At 54.4% G+C, this 19,341-nt stretch overlaps 1 protein-coding gene across 2 annotated transcripts in view; it reads left to right on the top strand.

Moving 5' to 3' along the window:
• The window catches only part of NCS1 (neuronal calcium sensor 1), a 50,027-nt gene extending 48,833 nt beyond the window's left edge, over positions 1 to 1,194 (top strand). For both annotated transcript variants that reach the window (XM_042964640.1, XM_015536069.2), the window contains one exon: positions 488 to 1,194. The gene's annotated coding sequence lies outside the window, so the exon portion shown is untranslated. The remainder of the gene's footprint in view (positions 1 to 487) is intronic.
• The last annotated feature ends 18,147 nt before the right edge of the window (positions 1,195 to 19,341 follow it).

Consider the following 19,341-nt stretch of genomic DNA (forward strand, 5'->3'; position numbering starts at 1 on the left):
CTTTTGCACTGCCACCAGCAAGGGTGAGGGTCCTAACTGGCCAACACTTGGGACTTCCCCGCGTGTTGAGGATAGCCATCCCGGCGGGTGTGGGGTGGTGTCTCACCGTGGGGTTTATTTGTGTGTCCCCGGTGACGAAGCCTGTTGAACATCTTCTGTGCCTGTCGGCCACGCCGCGCCTCGGCCTTCGTGGCTGCAAATTATCTGATCCTAGGGCTGCGCCCTCATTTATCCGACCGGCTCCCTAGCTCGCTCCCTCCCTTTGTATGTCGCTGTCGCAGATGATACTGTGGGAAACGCCTCCTTTGCCTCTTAAGGAGCCATGCGAAGCGCCAAACAGGTGGATCCGAGGGTGCGCACGCTGAATTTTAGGACTTCTGACGGAATGCCCCCCGGCCCTCCAGTTGCCTCCCCTGCCGGCTCCGTGGGCGTGGGTCCCTGGCAGCCAGCCAGCTCCGCACCTGTCTCACCTCCTTGTGTCTTCCAGATGCCTGGGAACCACTCACCTCCTCCCGTGCCATGAGGCCACCTCCGCCCCCGACGCCACCCTCCTGTGTTCCCCCAGCCTCTCTCCGCATCTACACCCAGCCGGGCGGCCCTGGAGCCGCGGGGCCCGGTCTCCTCCCCCCTGCCCTGCACCCACCGCCGCCTGAAGCCACTGGCTCCAATCGCCAACAACCTCTGCTTGTCCAGAAACCGACACGAAACGGAAAAGGCTACAGCCCCCTGCAAAACCAAGGCCTCGGCTGCTTCGCGGGCAGCCTCTGGGTCCTTCCTGCTCTCCTGTGCGTGTGCTTTTTTTTTTTTTTTTTTATTTCAAACAGACATTGACAAAGGGAAAAAAAAAAAGAAAAAAACAACCACCTTCTGTCCTAGAAGATACAGACTGACAGATGGGGAGAAGGCTGCCGTGGACCTCAGAGAAGACTGCCTCCCGCCTCGGCTGTCCTTCGGCAGCCGGAGAGGCCACGGGGAGTCACGGCCTCGGCCACGGTGTGCTCGGGGGCATTGGGGGAGGCCTGCCCGATTCGCGTTATTTGTCGTCCCATCCTCGAGCAGCCAGACCACCTGCGTGGCAAGGATGATGAATTATGATGATGATGATTTTTTTTTTTTTTGTGATAACAGTATTGTGCTTTTTGTGGGGAAAGTGAGGTGTTTTTTTTTTTATACATATATAATTGATACCTTTTATTTATTGGTTGTTAACTGTTGCTGCTGCCTCGTGTGTCCAAAGTTCCCAGGGATGCGGGGCCTACCGTTTATATGCGCACGCCCCCGCCCACCTGCGCCGGAGAGAATGGTGGCCAGAAGCGGCCAAGAAGCCAAAAACCTTTTTTTTCTTTTTCTCTTCTTCTTCTTCTTTTTTTTTTTTCTTCAGATACCGTGCTTGATGTTTGGAGAGGGGAAGGGTGGGTTTCTTAAATGGCTAACGCACTGTTCCCCCAGCCCGAATGCCTCCTTCTTGAACCCCTTTTCTCCGCTTCCTGTCCATACTCCCCCTTCTGTTCCTCTTCTGGGTCCAGAGCATCTTTTCTGAGGACAAACAGGGGACGTCTTTTGGCTTCTCCACTCTTGCTTGGCGCTTGCAGCAGCCTGGGGACTGGGGGAGCCCGGAAGGTGGGATGGGGTGTGTAAGGAAAGGCGGCGGGGGAGGACGCTCTTGGCAAGCCGGTGAGCAGAGGAAAGTTTCCTTCTCCCTCCTTGGTGGGTTTTGAAGAGAGTCCTTCAGTTCTCTCCCACTTGCTTTTCTGCCTGCCCGCCTGCCTTGTCCCGTAGATCACGTGGCCTCCCCCTTCCCTTTCCTCTCTCAGCTTAAACGCTGGGAGGGAGGGCAGGAGGGAAGGGCCGCAGACGGTCCAGTCCGATAGTGGCTGTCCCTTGGGACTGCAGCCCATATGTGCTCATAGGAAGCTTGGAACGCTGCCTGCCACTGAGCCCGGGTGGCCCCGGAACCGCCACCAGGAAAGTCAGAGGCCAGGGAGCCTCTCCGGGAACCTGCGGCTGGCCCTTGCTCTGCGATCGCAGGCAGCCCCCTGCCCTCCCTGGGCCCCAGCTACCCCAGCGGCAGAACCAGGAGGCTTGGGCTGGTCGATCTGGAAGTTTCCTGTACCCACACCGACGCCGTGTCATCGTGAGCCTGGGTTTCTTGCATTTATGATTCTGCGGTCTTCGGCTGTTTGCCACGCCCCAGCAGGCACGGGCGCGGTGTGCGGCCCTCTCCTGTCTCTTGGCACAAGTCTTCAGGGACATGGAAGCCACTGGTGGTTGTGTGCGGGATCAGATGACCTACCTTGTTCTCTCTTCAGCTCTTCCTGGTCCCTCCTGGACTCTCGGGCTGTCTTTTTTTTTTTTTGGCCCAGAACTAGTCCTCTTCCAGGGAAGGCTCCCGGACTGAGAAGCAGCCTCCCAGACTATTTAGGGCCAGGCCTGAGTCTCGAATTCCTGCTTCTTGGCGAACTCAGCAGCCTGTCCTCTTCCTTGCTTGCCCCTTACCCGGGAGAGAAAAAGCTGGCCCTCGGTTCTCACTTTGAATTGTCCTTGGTTCTCACTTTGCACTTTCCCGGGAGGCCAGAGCGTCTGCCAATTAACCCTCAGCCTACAGACCCTCCGCCAGAGAGCGGCGCTGCTGGGGCGGGCCTTGCGTGTCCCTTCCCGCTGGCCGGACCGCTCAGCTCGTCCCAGACTCCTTTCTTGCTCAGCAGAGCCTCGGGCTGTGCTCTGCATCCACTGTAAGCCCCCAGATCACGCAGGCACGGGGAGCGCTTCAGCTCTCACAGGCGACTTTGCAGGTTGGGATGAACTTGGTGGCTTGGGGTTGCGTGGGGGGGTGGTTCCCCGCGTGGCATTCCTCCCCCGCCTTCTGCCTGAGCCTCGATGTGCATCTGTGGCCCAGTGGGAAGGAGCAGTCGCACAGCCCAGTGCTAGAGGCACCATCTCGGTGAGGGACTCGTAGCCCAGGACCACCCAGGGTCAGGAGTGACGGATCCCGCCAGCTCCGGCATGGGCATCGATTCCCCGGTGTCTGTGGAGCAGGTGTCTGCGAGGCCTTCCTTCTCCCTTCTTGCCCTTCGGCCGTTTAGTTTGGAGCCACAGGTGGGGCTTTTGGCCTTAGCAGGCGGGACCGTGGACCTGTGGCTCAGGCGCACCTCGGGTCCGTGTCCCGGGGACGGCCCAGAGCTGCAGGGAAGGGCCGCCCTTCTTGTTGGGCAAGGCGCTGGATACTGGCCATTTGTGCCCGAGGTGGCCGGGCAGGGACAGTTGTGTCCCCTCCTCTCACCAGGCCTCCAGATATGGAACCTGAGCAGCTGTGGGCCTCTGTCCCCGGCACCGATTCACCCCTCTCCCCCCCGCAGGCCCAGGTGGGTCACATGCTGCTCTCTGGGGATTCCAGACCCACCGAAGGCCAGGCTCTCAGTCCCTCCGCCGGCCCTCGCTCCTCGCTCCTCGCTCCCTGGCCCAGGAGCAGCGGCCCTGGCCTCTCCCCCACAGTGTCCGCTCCCCACTCTGTTGATGGCATTGACCAGAATGACAGACTTCCTGATATTTAACCAGGCAACGTTCAATGTCAAGGCAAACGCGTGTGTCCTCCTTTCCCCGAGATGCTTTTCACTTTGACAGCCAACTTCCCAGACGACACCTGGGCTTTCGGGAAAGCGTCTCTTCTCTGAGGGGAGGAAAGTGGGGGGGGGGTGCCCTAGATCTCCCCCGGGAGAGACACCCTCTCCCTGGAGAGAGGCCCTCTGCGGACCCAGCGAAAAGCCACGCGGTTCCCCGCGGCGCCTCCGGGGTCCGAGGGAACGCGGGCGCGCCCCCTGGTGGCCGGGAGCTGCAAAGGCATGTGGGGACCCCGTCAGGCCCAACCGGAGCTTGGAGGGGGGACAGCGGGAGGTGCCCTGGGCCCCAGCCTCCCGTGGCTGGCGGTGTGTGTCCGAGGTGCCCCTCTTCTAGGTCTCCCCCAGGGCTAGCAAGTTAATGAGCATAAGGGCGCCGTGATGGGAAGCCTTGCCCTCCCCCCTTTTTTTAATATCTGCGGAATAAACCCAATGGTTGATTTTTGAATGAATAAAAGGCTTTTGTTGAATAAACAGCTGGTCCCATCTTCTGTCTTGGCCTCTAGGCTCAGGCTCCTGTCTACTGCCCAGGCCTGGGACAAACGCAGCATCCGCCTCGCCTCGCCCCACAGCCTGTGCCGTTCTGTTTTTCCGCATCTTGACGGTGGCCCCGGCCCATGGCTCCGGGGACAGCCACCTGCTCCCAATTGGACTCAGTGACCAGCTTTCTCTGAGGCTCGGGGCAAGTGGCTCCCGCTCAGTTCCTCTGTCCCTCAGATGGAAGCAAGTGTCTGTCCCTCACAGGGCGAAGGGGGAAGTGGGCGTGGGCGTCGCGGTCACCTTGCAGAGGTCGAAGGCCAGTGGGGCAGGGCAGTCTGAGTGGTCACGTTCCCCGCCCCCCCCCCCAACCCCCGACCCGAAGCCTGCAACTTTGTAAAGGAATTTGGACAACTCTTACCAAAAAACAAAACAAAAAACAAAAGCAACATTTCCTGGCTATGGTTGTGTTCTTTCTGTTTGCCTCTTTGCCTTTCCAACCCCCTCGGGGCCTCTTTTGGGGGCCGCTGTCCTGTCTGAATCCGCTGGTGTCTGTCTCTGGGGACGAAGCAGGCCCTTGTCCTGGAGGTGCCGGTGGGGGCGGGGCGAGGCCCCGGGGCGGACAGGGGCCCCGCAGTGTGCCCAGGCCTCCTCTCGTGCTCCTGATGTATGTCTTCTGTGCCATGCCAATTAAACACGCTTCCTGACTTGTCCTTGCCTCCCTTGTGTGGACCTGTTGCTTTGTCTGTTTCTGTTCTTTTTTTTTTCGTTTCATCGCAGGCTTCTTCCTCCCCCCCACCCCGTGACCCCCTTTCTCTCGCTTCGGGGGTTGTCTGCCCAGGTTCCCCAAGACAAAGACTGTGCCAAGTGAGAGGCGTGGGCGTAACGGTTAAACCAGCGCATCGCAAGGAGTGTCGTGGGAAGCCCAGGCGTCCCCAGGGTGGGCCCTGACCCCACGTCTCACCCCCCGCCAGCCATTCCTGCCTGTGTCCTCTCCTGGGGGTCCCTAAAGCGTTTCTCTAAAGATTGTTAAAGGTTTGAAAACAAAGGCTAGGGCCTTCGCTAGGCCCTCCTGCAACCTGGGATCTTGGAGGGGCCCCCTCTTGCCCTCAGGCGAGGAACCAGCCCTTTCTCAATACAACGGGGGCCTTCCCACATGCTGGGTGATTGGGGGAGAGGAGGAATTAGAGGAAGCGATGGCCCCTTCCAGAACTTGCAGCTGGCCCCTTCCAGAACTTGCCGCGCGAAAGCATTAGTTTGCAGAACAATAGAAGGTGATGTCCCTACAGGGATGTCCCTGTTGGTTGAAAATCCATTATTGCTCTGGGCCAAAGGCTCTTGGGAAAAACGCTTCCGTTGATGAGATCCAACGGCCAACATGAGAACGAGCCCCCTCCCCCGCCGCCCTGCGGAAACGGGTTATGTTTCAGAGTTGGTTTTGTGAAAGGAATCATCCGACCGTCGCCACCCGCCAGACGCAGCCTGAGGGCCCCACGTCGTTTCCGCTTGGGGGCTACAGCGGCCACTGAAAGGGGGCACCCAAAGATGGCACCCTTTGTGGCCACTTTGGGCACCCAGCATAGTGCCTCAGCCTGGCAGGGTCTAGAGTAAAGGCTAGAACTCTAGACACGTGGGAGCGAGTCGAAGGCAATGTGGGAGGGCAGTGTGGGTTGGTGGTTAGGGGCGCTGGTGCCAGGATCAGACCTAGATCCCAGCCAGCCTCCACCACTTGCCATTGGGCATGTATTCTAACTGGCCGGGTTTTCTGGTACAAATGTGGACCCCTAGTTAGAGGCACATGATGGCTTCCTAGACCCGCCACCCCAACAGCCTTGCCACCAGATGGAATGCTCTAACAAAAGCAGGTCTTAACTCCGCCAAATGTCCCAATATTTACTAGCAAACAAATACAAGGGAAGCCAGACCCCCGTGCCTGGCTGTCCAAGGAGCGAGGGGACCAAGACCCCAGGGTCTTGCCCCAGAGCACCCCCGGGGAGGTGCCAGGCTGCCGAGCTCACTGCCGGCAACGTTTTAGACAGTCCGCTTCTCTGACCACCTCACGCTTCTCCTAAGAATAAAGTCATTTCTAACAGTTCTTTGCTAAGGAATAAACTGTGGTATCGATTTTTTTTAACTTTATTCATTTATTTTGAAGGAGAGAGAGAGAGAGAGAGAGCAGAAGAGGGGCAGAGAGAGAGAATCCCCAGCAGGCTCCACACCGTCCGCACAGAGCCCGGCGTGGGGCTCGAACCCACGAACTGTGAGATCACGACCCAAGCGTTGGTCGGATGCGTAGCCGACTGAGCCACCTAGCAGCAAAGGCTGCTTCAGATCCTCTGTCTACCCCCCTCTCTGCCCCTCCCCTGCTCGCATTCTCGTTCTCTCTCCCCACCCCCCTCCCTCTCTCTCTCAAAAATAAATAAACATTTTTTTAAACGCCTATGTGATACCTTCTGGAGAGCAGATTCCTAACTAGGGTATTTCAGATGCTAAGGGACTGTCTGTGAGGCGGAAACTGGAGGTAATCACGCACACCCTTCAGTTCCACCTAAGCGTTCAAAGTAAGTGAGTGCATGGGGGCACCTCTCTCTGGAAAGACCAGGATCTGTCGAGGGGCTGGAGTGAGGGTAGCCGGGGGCCCAGCCGTGTCTCCAGCAGGCGGTGAACTACAAGTAGGTCACCGGAGTCGACTCCCGTGTTTTCCAGGCAGCCTGGGGAGGCATCTGTGGGGACAAGTTTCAGAGTCCCTGCTGCACGGGCTGTGGGCAAGTCATGGGTCAGAGTCCCTCGCTCGGGATCAAGCTGAGGTCTGCACTGACCTGCCCCTGTGGGTTGAGGCTCCATGGAGGCAGACGCCTGGCCTCTTCTTCCCCGTCTGGGCCACCTGCTTTTCCAGGATGTCTCTAACTGGCTGCCATCTGGGTGTGACAGCATGGATGAACCCCCCGCCCCCCACCCCAGGATGGCCCCACTTCTCCCCACCCTATCCCTTTAGCCTGCCAACCCCCAAACTCACGTCTGCATGTTAGAAAGTATCTCCCTGACTCTTTTTCCCCAGAGCCCAATTCAGAGCATCACCGGGCATAGAGAGGAGAAGGAAAAGAGGAGGGTGGGCAGCGGGGACAGGGGGTGGGGAATGAGATGTGCGGACGCCTGCTCTGCTCTGGCCGACCTCCTTCCCGCCATCTTTTGGGGGCGGGCCCAGACCAGGTTCCATTGGATCACATTTGGGGACAGAAACTTTATACCCTCCAGGTTCCCTGGTCTGGAGGAGCTGGGCAGGGCGGTGGGCGTGGAGAGGGGCTTTAAGGCCACCTGAGTGCAGGAAAAGTGAGCTCACATAGTTATGGTGGAGGCTTCTATTCTCATATCTCTTGACCCCTCTTAGCTGCACTTAGGGCTGCATGCAATAAAGGACTACATTTCCCAGCCTCCCTTGTCACTGAATATGGCCACATGACTCAGTTTTGACCAATGGGAGGAGAAGGATGCGCACAAATCGTCTTCCAGGGTCCCTTTCCCTCTGGCTGGACTGAGGACTTGGAAACAAGCCTTCCTAGAACCTGGTCCCTGACCCCACGGAGTCAACGTGGGGCTTGAACTCACAACCCTGAGATCTAGGGTCGCATGCTCTACCGACGGAACCAGCCCCTGGGTCGTTTTATTTTTTTTATTAAAAAAAATTTTTTTTTAAATGTTTACTTATTTTTGAAGGAGAGAGAGACAGAGCATGAGCAGGGGAGGGGCGGAGAGAGAGGGAGACACAGAATCTGAAACAGGCTCCAGGCTCCGAGCTGTCAGCACAGAGCCCCACGCGGGACTCGAACTCACAAGCCGTGAGACCATGACCTGAGCTGAAGTCGGGCACTTAACCGACGGAGCCACCCAGGCGCCCCGCTCCTGGGTCATTTCAAACGATCAGATGCCACCGACAAATGTCTGCATCTAAACTCTCAACTTACGCTAAAGTGATTTAACAAAACCGCACAGGGCAGTGTGTCCCCCACATCGTCTCTCCTTGCCTGTAGCTTCCTTTTTCCTCTTCCTGTCTCACTGTGCCCTCCTCCACAGGCTTAGGGACCGAGGGTGCCACTGGGGAGGGCTCCGGGGCGGAGGGCTTTCACTGAAGGACTAGGGATGGGAGACAGAGGCCGGGGTGGGGGTGGCCCTGGGAGGTTCCGCACGACTAGTCTCGTTGGGTCTTTGCTGGGAAACCACAGTGAGGGCACCGGGCGGGCTGGCCTCGTGTTAGGGGGCCCGGGGAGGCGAGGCTGGCAGGCCCAGAGCTCCTTGCAATCTCTTCCGACTCCCATCTCAGAGCCTGTGCCCGTTCCCCAGAGACCCAAAATAAAGGCATTGCATAAGCAGATCTTAGAATTAACAAATGTGATGAAACATAAACCAGCGTTGTTCAGAGACGGGGAGGAATCATCATCCGGCTGAGGGTGGGTTCTATTTTAGTCACGGGTCTGCTGGTGTGTTCTCTGTATTTAAGAGTCTCTTATGTCGTATCCCCCTCCCTGGTTTTTTTGTTTTGTTTTGTTTTGTTTTTGCTTCCCGAAGGATCTATTTGTATAAGGTCAGAGGCCAGAACTGGGACCTTGGGGTGAAGGTGCCACGGGCCAGCCTGGGAGGAGAGGGAAGGGAAGATCCCCGTCACTGGAAGGGAATCATCATCATCGTCAGGGAAAGTCTCCAGCCCCCTCTGAAGTTCAGAGTCATGCATCAAATCAACTAGCCCAATGCTGGGTTTTCTAGGCAGTTTCGAGGCGACAGCTTAAAACGAGCTGGAGTCCTTAACTAGCTTCTGCAGGGACGAACGGGTCTGGTACGTGAACTGTTGGGGAGGAAAAAATTCCCCTCCTGCTCGTCCAGGTTCTGTGGCTGGTCCAAGAATTCAATTGCCATAAGACAGACCAACAGGAAAAAGCAGATGTAGTCGTATACGTACACATGGGAGTCACGAAAAGCTATCACTCCCAAAGTGGCCAGATGATTTACTCATGTGCCATCCTGAGCTCGGGAAAGCGATAGGGGTTTGGGGCTTCTAGGTGGGGAGGAAGCAGTTCACGGGAAGATGAGAGGAAGAAATGCAGACGACAAATGGTACCTTGCTTTGCGGGGAAGTCTCTCGGACGAAAATAAAGTTATCTCTGGTAGCAGCTCCCTTCCAGGGACTGGTACCTTTTCTAATGGAAATTTCCTTTAGAAATACAGATTTCCCTTCTACTCTGTTTCTAGAGCGTCTCCTGCTGCTTCTCAGAAATAACCAGCTCAAAATAATCCTTAGGCCAAAGGGGCAGATGGGGTGGCATACTCTGCTCCCCTTTAGCGTGCTGGGTGGTCACAATGTTGGGCTTTGGCCACAGCCTTTGATAAACGTGCTGGTTAGTTCAAGAAGGAGGGCACGCCCATAGACGGTCAGGAACACCAGCCATGGATGGGCAAGGCCGACCAAGTGACTCAATGGGGGGCCCACCTGCAGTCACCAGGCGTCCTCCCGAATGAAGAGGGGCTTGGGGTGGCCTTGAAGAATGGCAAGATCCAAATGAATGAGGAGGAGGGAAGGGCATCCCAGGCAGGGAACAGCAGGTGCAAAGGTGCAGAGAGAGGATTATAGGACATAGACCAACCAGGGGAGAGGGGAAGGCAGACGGAGCCAACGGCAGCTGCCTATATGCCAGTGAAACGTCAGATTTTTCTCGGATATGATCCACACAGAAGGACAAGATACAGGTCACCTTCAGGGAGTTGGCACCCACACAAGCCGGGGGTGTCTGAGCTTATCACCCCGTGGCCCTCTTTCTGTGCTTTTGGGAACCCAGGTGGAAAGCCCCTTCTCTGTAACCCACCCATTTTAACTGTTAGCAAAGTGATCATGACAATATTGAGCTTGAGCAAAATAGTTGTGCGCTAGGTTCGCATGCATTAGCTCATTGACTCTTTCTGGCAGCGCCCCCTTGAGGCCAGTCTCAGTATTACCACCCCACTTTTCACAGACAAGGGTGCCGAGGCCCAGAGGGGAGGTACTTGTCCAAGTCTCACAGTCTGTAAGGGACTTCCCGGCTCCGATCAAACTGCGTTCGGTTGGAGGAAGGGGGCTGGGGGGAGGTAGCTTCTGTTCAGTCCAGATCTGGGCGGTGGCTGTTCACCACTGTTCTTGCCAGGTGCTTAGTGTTGAGGGAGGTAAGGTCGACCAAGAACGGGGCCTGCCCAACTGGGTCCATCAGTGGGAGAAGCAGCTCCGAGCAGGGTGGGGGAGGCAAGGGGACAGGGGTAGGGGCGGAGGCAGGGCCCATCGAAGAGGGCCCTGCTCACAACCTACTTGGAGCTGGGGGCCCCGGGACCCTGAGGGTACCCAAGCCCTAGAGCCCCATCCACACCTCGGTAGCCAATGAAGTGTGGGAGGTGGGGGTGGGGGTGGGGGATTCTCCAGGGCATAGGCATGAAGCCGAAAGTCTAGAAAGGGTCCCAGGGCCCCTCCTGGGCAGGATTGGAGCTGTAAAATGGGGTTGATCATGGGATTCACCTTGCAGAGCGTTGTCATAAACATCACCTGGCTGGGAACAGAGCGTGCTGATTGGTGCTGGGCTCTCCACGAACGCCCACGTACAGTTGTCGCGGTTGCAACGATGGCTTTGCTCATGCTGGCTCCCAGCACCTCCTCGCCCCTGTCTCTGCCAACCGCCGCACCCGTGCGCTGTCCCCTCCCATCCAGTGAGGTAGCTGCTGTCCTTAGCTCCCTTTTCAGATGATGAAATCTAGTCTCAGAGCCACTAGATGGGAGAAGAGGGATTTGAGGCCAGAAATACTGGACCCAAAGCCGTAACTACCACTATGACCCATCACCTTTGGCCTCGTGTTCACTCTCTCTCTCTCTGACTCCACCTAGAGACAAGGTGGCACTTCCCAGGGTCTGGAATTTTCCACCAGGGCCACAGGGCTAAATCCTCATGTGAGGCAATGTCGTTTTCTTGATGCGAAGACGAGTCAGACCCTCGGCTCCCTTAAAGGGCTGACCCTAGTTGGGTGTCCTTGGCTGGCTTCTGGCCTCTGTCTGCCCTGGACGCTCCGGGAAGCCAAGGAGACAAGGAGCCGGCCACTCCCCTGACCCACCCACCCTTACCCTCCTGACCACTCTGTGGACAAGGCAGGACAAGAGGGTTTCTTTCACAAAAAGGGATCTGATTGACCTCCCGGTGGCCTGGGGAGGCCTGGGATTCCCCGGGGCGGGGTGGGGCCTGGGAAAAGACAGCTCTCATTGACATTGTGGGCTGGGGTCAAGACATCTCCAAGCCACCCCACTTGCTGCATCATCTGGCTGTAAATTAAATGCTGCGGGGGTTAGGAAGAGGGCCCCCCTCTTCCCCCAAAGTTTCTTGCCTCACCAACACAACATAATTGTCCTTTCCCTGGGTTCCCATCGTGGCACCTCTGCCCGCTGAGGGATCTGGGGTAATACTGAATATGAACCCCTCTTTTTAAAAAAATTTTTTCTGGGGCGCCTGGGTGGCTTGGTCGGTTAAGCGTCCGACTTCGGCTCAGGTCATGATCTCACGGTCCGTGAGTTCGAGCCCCGCGTCGGGCTCTGTGCTGACAGCTCGGAGCCTGGAGCCTGTTTCAGATTCTGTGTCTCCCTCTCTCTCTGCTCCTCACCTGTTCATGCTCTGTCTCTCTCTGTCTCAAAAATAAATAAACGTTAAAAAAAAATTAAAAAAAAATTTTTTCTTTTTAACATTTATTTCTTATTGAGAGACAGAGCATGAGCAGGGGAGGGGCCGAGAGATGGGGAGACACGGAATCCGAAGCAGGCTCCGGGCTCCGAGCTGCCAGCACAGAGCCCGACGCGGGGCTCGAACTCACGAACCTGAGCCGAAGTCGGACGCTCAACCGACTGAGCCTCCCAGGCGCCCCTGCATATGAACCCTTCTTAGCCTCAGTTTCCTCGTACGTAAAGTGGGGACGGTAGAAGCACGTTTTTTTTTCCATTGAGAATCAATGAATGCGACACGCCTGAAGGCCTTTTGCAAAGGGAAGGCGGTATGACTATTGCTAACATCCACTGGCCCCCATCCCAACGTTGCTGCCCCTTTCATTTGGTCCAATTCTGGCCCAGCAGCATGGCCCCCAGCTTCTGTCTGTCACCATTTCTGCCACTGGTTAGACCGCACTCAACATCCCAATCTGAGTCCCAGATCCTAGAGGGAAAGACCCAAGTCAGGAGCCCAGGCAGAACCATACAGTGGCCCAGGGAGGCTCCCTCCCTGCTCACAGATCTTCTGCCCTCCCTGCGCCTGCCCCAGTTGCTGTCTCTGGAGCACCCCAAGCCCCTAAAACCCTCGAAGTGCATGAAGGATGCTGTGCCGAGAGCAGGGAGAAAGCCCCTGCCTTTTGCTCATCCGGGGAGGGGTTTAGACTTAACCGTGACCTTGTTGCCGCCTTTCCCGTGCCCTCCTTTTCTGGAGCCGCGAGGACTCAAAGAATCAGGGAACTCCGCAGCAAAGGCAGCCCTTTGTCGGCAGTCTCCGCGACTAGCATCGGTAACTCGGAAATTCCCCAGATCGATACCCAGCGCAAAACGGGCTGAGCTCTGCTCCGGGCCACAAGAAAACGGGAGAGCTTACAAAGACACAGGGGACGGAGAGGGACGCGAATGTGGTTTTTCCCATAAAGTGAAATGAAATGATTTGTAATGCGTCCCTAGCTCCTCACGAGCAGAAGCAGCTTGCCCAGGGAGGGGACACGCAGCCACTTCCGGAGTCCCCGTCCCCGCCGGCCATCGCGGGGAGCGCTTTACCGTCACCTCGGGTCAACCAGACCGGGTTCGGATCCACCGGAAGTAGCAGCTGAACACCCTGAGCGGCTACTGTCCCCCAACGTGTGTGTGTGTGTGTGTGTGTGCATTTGCAATCGAAAAGAGTAATGTATTTAACGCTTTCGTGCCATAAGCGTTCCACAAAAATGAAAGGCGAAGTTGAATTATATCAACGGAACGGACTTCAAATATGTCACCGATCAGGCCGAGAACACAGAAGAGAAGGATCATTTTATTCCCACAGGTTGAAGGTTACTTTCTGGGACTACGTGTTACCGCTGCGATCCAGCCAGCAGTCACGAGCGTAGAGGGCAAACGCTGATGAATTAGGCCTTAGTCAACACGATTGTGCCTCTCAGGATTCATGTTTCTTTTAATGCTTATTGTTTATTTATTTATTTTTGAGAGAGAGAGAGACAGAGAGACAGAGCACGAGCAGGGAAGGAGCAGAGAGAGAGAGGGAGACCCAGAATCCGAAGCGGGCTCCAGGCTCCGAGCTGTCAGCACAGAGCCCGACGCGGGGCTCGAACCCAGGAACCGCGAGATCGTGACCCGAGCCGAAGTCCGACGCTCGGCGACTGTACCACCCAGGCGCCCGGAGATTCATTTTTTTTTTTTGTTCATTGACCTAAAATTCCCGTAACACAAAGTTGGCCATCAGCCGTTTCGATGTGTTCAATTCAGGGGCATTTAGCACATCCACAGTGCTGTGCAACCAGCCCCTCTGTCTAGTTCCAAGACATCTCCATCGCCCTAGAAAGAAGCCCTGTTCCCAACGAAGCAGCCACTCCATTTCTCCCCCTGTCCTCGGCCCCGGGGAACCCCTCGTCGGCTTTCTGTCTCCGCGGATTTGCCTGTTCTGGATATTTCCTAAAAATGGAGTCATGCAACGTTTGTCCCTTCGTGTCTGGCTTCTTCCACGTAGCGTGATGGTTTTGAGGCTCGTCCCTGTTGCAGCATGTGTCGCACGTCAGGACTTCTTTCCTTCTGTGTGCTCTCTAGTCTTTAAGTTGGGGTGACCGAGCCCACGTGGATCTGCGGAAGGGAAGGGAGTCCCTGCCCGCCCCCCAGACTCTCCAAGTGGCTCCAGGAGGGTGTAGGTGACATCGCGCCACTGTCACACGCACAATCCTCGCATCAGCGGGGACAGTACACTCTCTCTCTCCTCTTCTGCCAAGTGGGGATCCCAGGAGGGTCCGCCTCCCAGCCCAGTGTGAGACTCACACTATAGGTAGAAAACACTCGACAGGGGGGCGCCTGGGGGGCTCAGTCGGTGAAGCGTCAGACTTCGGCTCAGGTCGTGATCTCCGCAGTTCGTGAGTTCGAGCCCTGCGTCGAGCTCTGTGCTGCCGGCTCGGAGCCCGGAGCCCGTTTCGGATTCTGTGTCTCCCTCTCTCTCTCTGCCCCTCCCCCACTCGTCCTCTGTCTCTCTTTGTCTCTTTTTCGCTCAAAAATAAATGCACATGAAAAAAAATAAAAAAAGGAAACACTCAACAAATGATCCTATGATCCTCCTGGGCTCCTCCCCCAGGCAGGCCTCGGCAGGAAGCCCCCTGTTCTTCGAAGGGCCCTTGATGTGATGAGCTCTAAGGGCGGAGGCCCGAGCCCCATCCTACCAATGGAGTTGTCTGCTGGCCTGGGGGCTCTCCAGATCTCAAGGCTGAAGTATTCTCTCTCTGGACTCTGCTGGGTGCTCACTGCTCACGCGTGCTTCGGTTCCCGTCGTACTTCCAGGCTCCCCAGAAAAGGTCCTGCACGAAGGCTTCAAGGACCAGGATTTATTTAAGCGGTGATCCCAGGGAACCATTGCAACAATCCAGGAGGTGGGTACCGTTCCCCCCATTTTACAGATGAGAAAACGGAGGCTCAGAGAAGGTGAACACATGGATATTAACATTACGCTTGGACTCCTGTTAGATTTTGCAAAAGATGTTATTTTTAAGCAATCTCTATACCGTGGGGCTTGAGCTCACAACCCCAAGGTTAAGAGTTGCACGCTCCACCGACTAAGCCAGCCAGGCGCCCCTCCTGATAGATGTTTAAATCGTATTTTCTTGAAAATCCTCCTTTTGTAGACGGATATCATATGATTTCACTCACATGTGGAATTTGAGAGACTTCACAATGAACCCATAGGTGAAGGGAAGGAAAAATAAGCTAAAAACAGAGAGGGAGGCAAGACTCTTAAATGCAGAGAATAAATTGAGGGTGGTTGGGGGCTGGGAGGTGGGGGAGTGGGTTAAATGGGTGATGGGCATTGAGGAGGGCACTTGTTGGGGTGAGCGCTGGGTGTTGTATGTGAGTGATGAACCATGGGAATCTACCCCCAAAACCAAGAGCACACTTTACACACTGTATGTTAGCCACTGTGACAATTTGACAAAAAATTCTATTTAAAAACAATAAATGATATTTATTGACAATAAATTATATTTATTGACAATATTATATTTGACAATAAATTATATTTATTGACAATATTATATTTGACAATAAATTATATTTAAAAAAAGGGGGGGGCACGTGGGTGGCTCAGTCCGTTGAGCGTCCGACTTGGGCTCAGGTCGCGATCTCACGGCTCGTGAGTTCGAGCCCGGCGTCGGGCTCTGTGCGGACAGCTCGGAGCCTGGAGCCTGCTTCGGATTCTGTGACTCCCTCTCTCTCTCTCTCTCCGCCTCTCCCCCCCTCTCAAAAATCAATAAAAACATTAAAGAAAATTTCTTAAAAAAAAAAACCCTCACACCCCTCGGAATGTCTACCGTCAAACAAAACAAAACACCCAGAAAATAACAAGTGTTGACACACGTATGGAGCGATTGGAAGTCGTGTGCACCGTCGTGAGTGTAAAATGGTGTAGCCATCGTGGAAGGAACTCCTATCGCAGCCCCTCAAAAACTTCGACTTACCATGAGATCCAGCAACCCCATTTCTAGATACACACGCGCGAGAATTGAAAGCCGGGCCTCGAAGACCCGTTACGTGTTCACGTTGAAGCCGCGTTAACTCGCGGTGGCCAGAAGTGCAGCCCGGCTGTCCCGTGACGGATGAATGATGGGCAAAATGTGGCGGGTCCGTGCCACAAACACACTACTGAGGCATAAAAGGAAGGAAATGATACAAAGCCGAGTGCCTGGAACCAAGCACGCCATGGATGAACCTCGAGGACATTCTGTGAGGTGAAATGACGCAGAAGGACACGGAAGGACAGGTACCGTGGGATCCCACTTAGATGAGGTGCCTAGAGGAGTCGAATGCGGAGACTAAGTCAACAGCGGTGGCCAAGCGCTCGAGAGAGAGAAGAATGGGGAGTTGGCGTTGAAGGGGGACAGAGTGTCCGTTCTGCGAGATGAAGTGTTTTATGGATAGGTGGTGTGACGGTCGCCCGACAGTGTGAATGTACCTGACGCCCCTGGTCTGTACACTTAACAATGGCTCAGAGGGTTTATTTAAACAAAACAAAACAACTGTTTGCAGAAGAACACAAATAAGAGAAAGGAGGGCACTTTTCCGGAGAAGCACTGGGTGTCGCGTAAGAGGTGAATCGCTGGGTTCTACGCCTGAAGCCAAAATTACGCTGTATGTTGGCCAACTTGAGAATGCTACTAATAATAATCAAATCCTACTTTCGTGACTTCCGAGGGTGTTTAACACGTTCAACTTCATTAGTAAACCAAGAAATACATGTAAAAACAAGTATAACGTATTTCCATCTACCGTATTGACACAGACTTTTTTTTCCTTTATTTTTCAAACATTTTAAGTCACCTATACACTTGACATGGGGCTCGAACTCAAGACCCCGAGATCAAGAGTCCCGTGCTTCACCGACCGAGCCAGCCAGGTGCCCTTAAAACAACTTTCCACATCGGAAAGGGTGTGGGAGAACGAAGAACATCACTTACTGCAAACGGAAGGATATATTGGTACAGATTTTTTGAGGGCAATCTACAATTTCTATCACAAATATGTATTTGGGGGGCACCTGGGTGGCTCAATCAGCGAAGCGCCTGACTCTTGGGTTGGGCTTGGGTCATAATCTCACGGTTTGTGGGTTCGAGCGCCGCGTCAGGCTCTGTGCTGGCGGTGAGGAGCCTGCTTGGGATTTCTTTCTCTCTCTCTCTCTCTCTCTCTCTGCCCCTCCCATGTCTCTCTTTCTCTCTCTCTCTCAAAATAAATAATAAACTAAAAAAAAATCATTTAAAAATATTTTTTCAATTCTTCAATTCCGAATTCTGCTTCCAGAAAACGTTCCATCCCAAATAAGTATGAATAGGGACACCCGGGTGGCTCAGTCAGTTGCGAGTCCGACTTTGGCTCGGGTCACGATCTCGCGGTTCGTGGGTTCAAGCCCCGCGTCGGGCTCTGTGCTGACAGCTTAGCGCCTGGAGCCTGCTTCGGATTCTGTGTCTCCCTGTCTCTCTCTGCTCTTTCCTTGCTTGCTCTCTGAGGCTAATTTGTAGGCAATTTGTAAAGTGCAAAGACTTTCCTTTCTGCCGGCGAGAAAATAACCCCCCAAATAATCCCGGTGTTGTATCTAATTTAGCAATCTGTCACCGTTCCTTTGTTCACCAACTGTATACAACCCCACATGGTTTCATTGTCTCTGAACCAGTTTCATCGTTCTGCTGATTCCCTGGCTAATGAACTTGACTGCGTCACACTATTTGTATGTGAATCATGTTTTTATCCTTTTGAAAATTTTGCTTTCACATATATAATATGAAAGATAGGAGCCAACAGCAGTGGCTGATGATAGGGCATTGGCTGAATAGATTACGGGGTGCCCATGGCACAATGGATTATAAAGCAGCCACTAAAAAGTCAGGTTGTAAGGTGCCTGGGTGGCTCAGTCGCTTAAGCATCTGACCTCAGCTGAGGTCATGAGCTCACGGTTTGTGGGTTCGAGCCCCGCATCACGCTCTATGCTGACAGCCCAGAGTCTGGAGCCTGCTTCGGATTCTGTGTCTCCCCCTCTTTCTGTCCCTTCCCCACTCGCACTCTGTCACCCTCTCTCTCAAAAACAAACATTAAAAAAAGGGTTTTTTTTTTAAATTAAAAAAGCTGGGTTGCAGAAGACTCTTTAATGGCGTATTGTAAGTAACACAGCAGATTCCAAAGTATAGGCACAGGATGATGTCATTCTTGCCGAAAACAAAGTCAGATGGACCGAAAGTTTGTGTCTCCCGCCCCGCCCCCACTGCAAATTCACGTCTTGAAATCCTAACCTCCAAGGTGCTGGTGTTGGAGGGGATTTGGGGAGGCGATTAGGCTATGACGGTGGAGACTTGTCAATGGGTTTGTGTGTAGAGATGACTTAAATAAAAAAAAAACTCTTTAATTAATTAATTAATTAATTTATTTATTAATGTTTATTTTTGAGAGAGACAGAGTATGAGTGGGGCAGGGGCAGAAAGAAAGGGAGACACAGAATGGGAAGCAGGCTCCAGGCTCCGAGCTGTCAGCACAGAGCCCGACGCAGGGCTCGAACCCACACACTGTGAGATCATCACCTGAGCTGAAGTCAGACGCTCAACCAACGGGGCCCCCCAGACCCCTCCCCCCCCCAAAAAAAAAACTTTTTAAAAAAGCCTCAGGTATATTAGTTTCAAAACTATAGATTGATAGCCCTTTCTATTCTAATCTTTTTGGGCTTCTCTATTTTTTAAGGTTTTGAATTAAAATCCAGTACAACGTACTTACTTTTCTTTTTTCTTTTTATGCTTATTTATTTATTTTGAGAGAGAGAGGACCCCCAAGCAGGCATCTTATGAACCAGGAAGCAAATCTTTTCCAGACACTGAACCTGTGGGCGGCATGACCTCGGACTTCCAAGCCCCATTGCGGGGCTCGATCCCCCAAACCCTGAGATCGTGACCTGAGCCGGAATCAAGAGTTGGACGCGTCACCGACTGAGCCACCCAGGCGCCCCTGGTATAAAGTTCTTTGAGTGTTAGCACATGTTTAAATCTGGGTCAACGCCACCCCCCTCAGCATCCAGAACACTTCTATCACCTCAAAAAAATGCCTTTAGGCTGCCTCTTGCAGTCACGGGCCCCCCTCACTCCTAACCTACGGCAACCACTGACTGGTTCTTGTCTAGACCACTAGAGTTTTTGTCTTCTTGAGGACGTCCTGTAAATGAACACATGCACTGTTGGGGTTGGTCATCGAGAGGACAAGACTGCCTGCGGACCCTCCAGCCGAAGCAGAACAATGGGAGGCTCCTCACCCTCTCCCCTGTCCCCGGAATGTACGTCCCGCCCCCTGTCCCCACAGAGGGAGCCGCTCTTCAGGGACGCCGCTTTGAGAGAGTGAGGGGTCTTGGAGGTGTCTGGACGGTGTATGCGATGGGCCCCAGAAAACCTCTTTAGAAACTTTTAGCATTCTGCTGGCGGCTGGGGAGATCTACTGGTCTTCCTGTCCCTAAGACAAACC

The sequence above is a fragment of the Panthera tigris genome, chromosome D4, assembly GCF_018350195.1.
Source record: "Panthera tigris isolate Pti1 chromosome D4, P.tigris_Pti1_mat1.1, whole genome shotgun sequence".
NCBI classification, from domain to species: domain Eukaryota; kingdom Metazoa; phylum Chordata; class Mammalia; order Carnivora; family Felidae; genus Panthera; species Panthera tigris.